We start from the raw sequence: 9,275 nt of genomic DNA, 5'->3' as shown, positions 1-9,275 counted from the left end.
CCCAACTTTATGGCCTTTCGATTACTATCAGAATTCACTGGCTCATTCCCACCTCTGCTATATTTTTTGGTGAAGCTAATTTCAGTTGGACTTCCTTCCCATGGTTTAAGGTAGAGATCGGTTCTGGGGGAGGCTGGTAGGGTTACCCTTTCTTTTCTTCTAGGGATTTTAACATCAAGTAGTCTGATAAGTCAAGAAGATATTAACTAATATTAGTCTGTCAACATTACAAATTAAATTTTTCATCCACTTTCATCATCCCTACACCTTGAAAATTACTTGTAATGAGTTCTTCTGGGAATTTTAACAGGTATCGTTTTCTATCTATATCTGTCTCCCTGCCTATCTATCTATCTACCTACCTACCTACGTACCTATCTATCTGTCATTACTCTTTTCACCCCTCAGGGCTATCTGAAATGACTAGCATCTTAATTGAAGTAACATTCTTACCTGTCAAACTATTTTATATTCAGGAAGATATTTACAGCAGATATTCCAGTTATTGATTTCTCTGAAATCTCTCAAAGGTCTGGTTTCCCCCTGTTTTCTTGCAGAGAGCAAGATTTTGTGTTATTTTTGTTAGGCTTGCTGAGGATTATCTCATTTCAAGTTTCCTAAATATAGACATGGGGTTTAATATAAGACATGGATTTTGTTCATGTAGATAACTTAATTAACCATGATAAATTGAATGAGCTAAAAGACTTTTTGCTATCCTAGGAAGCTCCAGTTGATGTTATCAATTTAATTCAGAAATATAAACTAGAGCTTTGAAAGAATTCCTGAATTTATCACAGTTAGATATATATCTCAGTTGTCAGGAGCCAACAAATAATTTGTTCATGTATGTGCCTGTGTATCTAAATATTCTGTATCTATCATTTATCTATCTTAGGATGTTCAAGGATGCTGAGCAAAAGGAACGTACCATAATGGTATTTATTATTTTTAAAATATTGACATTTTCTTGCATTTGTTCCCTAGTAAGATTTACCTCTAAATTCTTGAGTGTACTTTTGAACTTACTTTATAATGATATAAGTATGCTCAAGATAGACTAAAAAGTGAGCTTCCTGATGATACTCAAGGATACTTGTGAAATACATTACAGTTTTCCCCCTACAATTTATCTGGTCAAACTGTCAGAAAGAATTATTCAAGTGCCAAATGCATATTACTTTTTCATCATAGAGTACTGTTCACAGATATTAGCTTTGTTTTTCCAAGGGTTCTAGGATTCTGACCCAAGGCCATGGATGGAGAAAAGCATTAGCCTGATAGAATCTTGCAAATTTGCTTTCAAGCCAGTAACTACCCATATGTTTATGGTACCCTGAAGCATCCATGACTCTGACAGATCATATGGGATCTAACAAGAATTCTGGGAAATTTGCTGAGCATTTGAAAGACACTTTTGAACTATTAATAAACATTGGAAATCCTGGATGACAAAAGTAGAGTCCCATTCAATTCTGGAAAAGGCAGTGTGTGGCTCCATCTGCAATGCTGCTAAGAATGTTTCCTCAAACCCTTATGATGTTATTTTTTTCAGCTTTATAAACGATGCAATCATTGAACAAAGATAGGGACAGAGGTATCTGGGGAAGAAAAACCTAATTAATTTGGTGGGAAAAAATTTTAATTGACTAGATTTCAAAGATTACGCAAAGCTATGTAGAAAAGATTCTGCTTGGTTCATAAGCTCTTGGTAAATAGAATATTATAATTATTTGAAGCCTTGGTAAGTTTAAGTTTGGGTAGGTTTCTTTATTTGTCTGAACCTAGTTTGGTTATATTTTAAATTTTGATAAAAATGCCTACCTGTCAGGTTTGACACAAAGTCTGAATGAGATAATCTAGGTCTAATTGTCAGTACACTGCCTGCCACGTCGTAATGAATGGATACTGTTATGTGATAGCAGTGCTTATTCTTCTGAAAAACATTTCACCCCCTGAAGAGGATGGAACGTATTGAAAGACACACTATAATGGAAATGTTTTGCTGGGTATATTTAGCTTTTATTTTTTTAAGATACTGCTGTAGGTCTCAGTCCCAAAATGATTTGCTGCCTTTGTGTAGAACTTGCCTCTTTAGTCATTTCTACCCATGTGCCTTAATAAAATGTCGTGGAAACTTTCTGAGTCTCACAAAAAAATCTCAAGAGGGCCATGTTATTCCCAGACTTTTCAGATGAGGGGGGAAAGAGAAATAGATAAACACAAAGAGAAGTATAAAAATTATTGCAGCTTTGGAGCTTCAGTGTAATGTTGATCATCTTATTATTTTAAGTTAATATGTTACTATACACCAAGATACATATAGATACATTAAATATAATCTAAGTGGTACAACTATTTACAAAAGCAATACTGTCACATATCTATGTATGTGCCTAGGATTTTTCTTGAAATTTAGTTTCACGCCAAATAGATTTTAACCAGGAGAAGTTGATAATACTAATAGAAGTACTAATAAAGTATGAAAATAAAATCGTACTACTTCTATTGACACCATTCCTGATGACAAAGAAGAGTAAGAACGGAAAAAGCACTATTATTATATTCTGAAACAGCTTTCTAATTAAGATATAGGCCATCAATATCACAAGTTGTTTTTATCATGTTTTTAGACTAGTGATGAAATCATTTGTTGCATTTAAAATGTAATTAAATAAAGAGTTTTATCCTTAAAATGTGATGATCACAACACCTTTTAAATCATTTCTGCCAGAAAAGGTCTACAATAGGCAAACAATAAAAAATTGCTTACTAACTAAATCATATTTTTTTTATCAAAAGAATAAGATAATTTTATTATACCGGAATAGATGCAGAGAAAACTGGCTGGAAGAAGCAAAATTCAAACCAATTTAAACCAAAAGAGCTTATTTTGGTTGTTTTTATTTTTTTTTTCCATTTTCCTTTTGAGCATTTTTTTCTTACACCCAGATACTATACAAAATAACTCAAGCTGTTTTCAGTGTTTCTCCACACAAAAGAACAAAGTTTAACCTTAAGGAATTTTAATATTTATTTTCTGAATTATTTATTCTAGAACCATCCTAGTCATTGCCTAAATGTTAAGTTCATATTCTCTCAGTTTTCAATAAAATGAACAAAATATCACAGAGGACACTTAAAATATTTTATAGTTTGATCATGGGAAGAATGTGGAGAGAAGGATTCTTCAATGCCAGCTAAATGCTGTAGGATGCAAAATATTTTTAAAGCTATAAAGCAGAAAATTATAAAACAAGTGAATAAACATTTACTAGAAAATAAGAGAATGTAAAGCTATTCACGTGAATTAATATGTCAAGGTCAAGTCAGGACCACCCTTAAATATCACTCACAGAAATTTCTACATCCTTTGTGCAACATTTTCTAGGTGGCACAGAACTCCAAATAAAGAAAAGAAAGAAAACAAAAAAGGAAGCCTGTTACTTATTTTCTATTGAGGTATGGAAACGGAGTAAAGAAACTAAGGAGAAGGACTAAAAATCTTTTTTTTTTTGTTTTCCCACTGTACAGCAAGGGGATCAAGTTATCCTTACATGTATACATTACAATTACATTTCTTTTCCCCACCCTTTGTTCTGTTGCAACATGAGTATCTAGACAAAGTTCTCAATGCTACCCAGCAGGATCTCCTTGTAAATCTATTCTAAGTTGTGTCTGATAAGCCCAAGCTCCTGGTACCTCCCACTCCCTCCCCCTCCCATCAGGCAGCCACAAGTCTTTTCTCCAAGTCTATGATTTTCTTTTCTGTGGAGATGTTCATTTGTGCTGGATATTAGATTCCAGTTATAAGTGATGTCATATGGTATTTGTCTTTGTCTTTCTCGCTCATTTCACTCAGTATGAGAGTCTCTAGTTCCATCCATGGTGCTGCAAATAACATTATGTCATTCTTTTTTATGGCTGAGTAGTATTCCATTGAGTATATATACCACATCTTCCGAATCCAATCCTCTGTTGATGGACATTTGGGTTGTTTCCATGTCCTGGCTATTGTGAATAGTGCTGCAATGAACATGAGGGTGCATGTGTCTCTTTTAAGCAGAGTTTTGTCTGGATATATGCCCAAGAGTGGGATTGCAGGGTCATATGAAAGTTCTACAGATAGATTTCTAAGGTATCTCCAAACTGTTCTCCATAGTGGCTGTAGCAGTTTACATTCCCACCAACAGTGCAGGAGGGATCCCTTTTCTCCACAGCCCCTCCAGCACTTGTTATTTGTGGATTTATTAATGATGGCCATTCTGACTGGTGTGAGGTGATATCTCATGGCAGTTTTGATTTGCATTTCTCTTATAATCAGCAATGTTGAGCATTTTTTCATGTGTTTGCTGGCCATCTGTATATCTTCTTTGGAGAAATGTCTATTCAGGTCTTTTGCCCATTTTTCCATTGATTGATTGGCTTTTTTGCTCTTGGGTTGTATAAATTGTTTGTATATTCTCGAGATTAAGCCCTTGTCAGTTGCTTCATTTGAAACTATTTTCTCCCATTCTGTAAGTTGTCTTTTTGTTTTCCTTTTGGTTTCCTTTGTTGTGCAAAAGCTTTTCAGTTTGATGAGGTCCCATGGGTTTATATTTGCTCTAATTTCTATTGCTTTGGGAGACTGACCTGAGAAAATATTCATGATGTTGATGTCAGAGAGTGTTTTGCCTATGTTTTCTTCTAGGAGTTTGATGGTGTCCTGTCGTATATTTAAGTCTTTCAGCCATTTGAAGTTGATTTTTGTGCATGGTGTGAGGGTGTGTTCTAGTTTCATTGCTTTGCATGCAGCTGTTAAGGTTTCCCAGCAATGCTTGCTGAATAGACTTTCTTTTTCCCATTTTATGTTCTTGCCTCCCTTGTCAAAGATTAATTGACCATAGGTGTCAGGGTTTATTTCCGGATTCTCTATTCTGTTCCATTGGTCGGTCTGTCTGTTTTGATACCAGTACCACACTGTTTTGATGACTGTGGCTTTGTAGAATTTCTTGAAGTCTGGGAGAGTTATGCCTCCTGCTTGGTTTTTGTTTCTCAGGATTGCTTTGGCGATTCTGGGTCTTTTGTGGTTCCATATAAATGTTTGGATTGTTTGTTCTAGTTCTGTGAAAAATGTCATGGGTAATTTGATAGGGATTGCATTGAATCTGTAGATTGCTTTGGGTAGTATGGCCATTTTTACAATATTGATTTTCCCAATCCAGGAACATGGAATATCTTTCCATTTCTTTACATCTTCTTTGATTTCTTTGATTAAAGTTTTATAGTTCTCGGCATATAGGTCCTTTACCTCCTTGGTCAGGTGTATTCCGAGGTATTTGATTTTGTGAGGTGCAATTTTAAAAGGTATCGTATTTTTGTATTCCTTTTCTAATATTTCATTGCTGGTATACAGAAATGCAACTGACTTCTGAATGTTACTCTTATATCCTGCTACTTTGCTGAATTTATTCATCAGTTCAAGTAGTTTTTAGGTTGAGTCCTTAGGGTTTTCTATGTATAGTATCATGTCATCTGCATACAGTGACAGTTTTATCTCTTCTCTTCCTATATGGATGCCTTTTATTTCTTTTGTTTGTGCTAATTGCAGTGGTGAGAGTGGGCATCCCTGTCTTGTTCCAGATTTGAGTGAGAAGGCGTTCAGTTTTTCCCCATTGAGGATTATATTTGCTGTGGGTTTCTCATACATGGCTTTGATTATATTCAGGAATGTTCCCTCTATACCCACTTTGGCGAGGGTCTTGATCATGAATGGATGTTGAACTTTGTCAAATGCTTTTTCTGCGTCTATTGAGATGATCATATGATTTTTGACTTTTCTTTTGTTAATGTGGTGTATGATGTTGATTTGCGTATGTTAAACCATCCTTATGAACCTGGGATGAACCCTACCTGGTCATGGTGTATAATTTTTTTGATATGTTTTTGGCTTCGGTTGGTTAAGATTTTGTTGAGAATTTTTGCATCTATATTCATCAATGATATTGGGCAATAGTTTTCTATGATGCCACCATCACCCTAATTCCAAAACCAGACAGAGATACCACTAAAAATCTTAATTTTTAAAATTATACTTACGGTTTAGGTGAAGCATAAGGACAACTTGGAGGCCATTTATAATGGAGGATAGTCTATTTGGAAAGGATATTCTGGGAGAAAAATGAAGTAATATGGATTATTATAAGTATCTCCAAGTCTCTGGTTCAATTATCCAAGGAGAAAAATAAAGAGTTTTCAAGATAAGTGTTTATTATTGGGCTCCAAGTTATAGACATTTTCTTAGGGCAGTTGATCTCTGCATTCAAAGTATAGAGTAAGACAATTAGTAATTAATAGGAATTGGGATGTGGTTACAGGTTAAACTTAAATTATATAATATTAACTTTTTTTCCACATAACCCCTAAACTAGAACAAAAATCACTTTGGCAGCATATCTTTAATATGTATGGTGGTCATTTCGGTAGCTTACAATGGTTCCAGTTCTTATTCTGGGCACAAGGTGAAATTTCATTTTGTCTCTCCTTTTGAAGTTGGATGTAGTCATATAATTTGTGTTTGTTAATGAAATGTGAGTAGAATTCTGTATCATTTCAGGGTGGAAGCTTAAAAAACAATGCAACATCACTACGTTCCCTTCCCCAAGACTAGCATTTTCTTTTCTTTGCTTTTTTGTCTTTTTGCCTTTTTCTAGGGCCATTCCTGCCACATGTGGAGGTTCCCAGGCTAGGGGTCTAATCAGAGCTGTAGCCACCGGCCTACGCCAGAGCCACAGCAATGAGGGATCTGAGCCGCGTCTGCAATTTACATCACAGCTTAGGGCAATGCTGGACCCTTAACCCACTGAGCAAGGGCAGGGATCAAACCCGCAACCTCATGGTTCCTAGTCGGATTCGTTAACCACTGCACCACGACGGGAACTCCCCAAGACTAGCATTTTAGAAACACGTATAAATATGGAACCTCAGTCATCCTAGGTAACTGAATGACTGAAGACAGGTTTCTCCCACAGAGCGATCATGCGAGTTTGAAATCTCTTTAGGTTGCAGAGGGCGTGGCAAGTTGATATAATAATAGTACCTATGTTCTAGGGTGGTCATGAGAATCAAAGATAGCTCGTCTTTGCTTCTTGATAAAGTGTCCAAAAAATGGTCAGTATTAGCATTACTGCTAAAAATGAAGACAGATGTTAAGTGCTTAAAGCTTTCTCTGAAGTTTTATATTTTTTTTCCTAAATGACAATTTTTTGGAAGTGAACCATTTTATTTATCATATGAATTTTGTGAGTTATTTTTTCCTTTTCCTTACATTGTTATTTGCTTCCCCCCAAAAAAATTAGCATTCAAAAGTCACAGAGGTGCCACAGATACTTAACACAGAAACCACAGGTATAATCTTACTAGACAGGAAACTAGGCAAGGTGCAAATGTCATCCAGGGGTGATTAGCAAAAAGGGCAGAGAAGGGAGTTATTGTGGGTTAGCCTCTGGCTGTCCAAGGGGTTTATGGTGTTCTAGGAAGTAGCAGTGAGTGGTCAAGCATTATGTTTCCAATGCTACCAAAAGAACAAGGAGGTTACTTGCCGAAATCTTGGGATTCCAATCTATCTGTACCTCGGAATCATTAAAAAAATGTGATAACGTAGACAAGGTCATCACTCTAGAAGAACTTTGTGAATTTTACAATGGATTGGAAAACAGTTAGCAATCCCTGGAAAGAAGGAGTACACATAATAAAATGTAATATAAGGCAAGAAAGGCAAGGTCTTTTCCTTTGGTAAATAATTTCAGTCTACACTGTGGACTTGGGATAAAGTCAAGAATTGGCAGTAGAAGCCATTGGATAAGGAAGCTGCTGCAAGTACAGCGTTTCACCCAGGCTTTTGTAGTTGTTGTTATTGCTGGTTAAACTTTTGCAATACAAAAATGGGGCCACTTTAATCAATGTATTGGCATATCATTGATTAACAGAGACAGTGCGACTTACATAAAGTAAATGATTGCAATACGCAATAGAGCTGGCTCTTTCCACCTTGCTTTTAAAATGAGGCTTTCTGTAAAACGCAGCTGCTCAGAAGTTATTTTCAGAACCACCTCTGTCTTAATATTTAGAACTGCCTTGCAAATTTTTCTCAAAATTTTCCAATCCATGCACACATTTTACTGGCCCCCTCTTCCAGTGAAGATTAATCTGTTAAATAACATGAAAGGAACTGCTATTTAATTTTGTTTACTGTGCATATAGTTCCTCGCCTGTGCCTGTTCTGAGAAGAAAACAGGACCTGATTCACTTTGGCACCTAACCCCAAGTCCTCAATTGCCTTGTACTCGACTCTGCTGGTTTTCTGCTCAACTGGCTGATAAAGCAAATTTACTAAATTGGGTTGCAGGCAATAGCTTTAGACTGTTAAAGGGAACCACTAGGGTGGCCCAAATATTAAAGAACCATACTTTTTTTTTAATCTAAGAAATCAGCACTTTGGACCTCTGCTATAAAATAGGTTCCTAGCATTCTGGAAACTTCCTGGCATACAGTTTCACAGCTTAGGGCCAACCTTACTTTTTACAGTGACTAAAGAGAAGGTTGATTTTCTCTAAACCTTTATTTAGCTTACAGTTCAAATGTTCATTTGGTTAAAAATAAAATATCTGAAAATCACTGGCATCTGCCCAGTACTTTGGGGCTTTCTAAAGGCCTTTACATAAGGTGTTTTAGTTAAGTCTTCAAACAGTCTTGGTCAACATCATTGCCTCGGTTTACATAAAAAGTTAAGTTCAGAGAAGTTAAGTGAATTGTTCTCACAAGTATAAACTGAAGGAACCCAGGATTATTTGTGACTCAATGCCCAATTTTCTACACATCCTGCACTACCAAAATTTGCCTTTCACAGCACTGCTGTCTAACAGAAATGTAATAAGGGCCACAGATGACATTTACATTTTTCCTGGAGCCAAATTACAAAAGGTAAAAAGTAATCAGTGGAATTAGTTTTAATAATATTTATTTTTACTCAATCCCAAATATCAAAAATATCATTTCAACATGTAATCAATTTAAACATTGGTGATGACATATTGCATACTTGGTGGTATGTATGGATGTACATATGTATGTATGTATTTATGTATTTATTTTATACTGTATCTTTGAAATTCAGTGTGTGCTACAGTAATCTCAGTTTGGATGCTAAATTTTCATGAGAAATGGAGTTCCTGTAGTGGCTCAGCAGTAACGAATTAGACTAGTATCCATGAGGATTCAGGGTCAATCCCTGGTCT

Source organism: Sus scrofa, chromosome 11 (assembly GCF_000003025.6).
Source record: "Sus scrofa isolate TJ Tabasco breed Duroc chromosome 11, Sscrofa11.1, whole genome shotgun sequence".
Classification (NCBI taxonomy): domain Eukaryota; kingdom Metazoa; phylum Chordata; class Mammalia; order Artiodactyla; family Suidae; genus Sus; species Sus scrofa.
Note: the sequence above shows the minus strand (reverse complement) of the source record.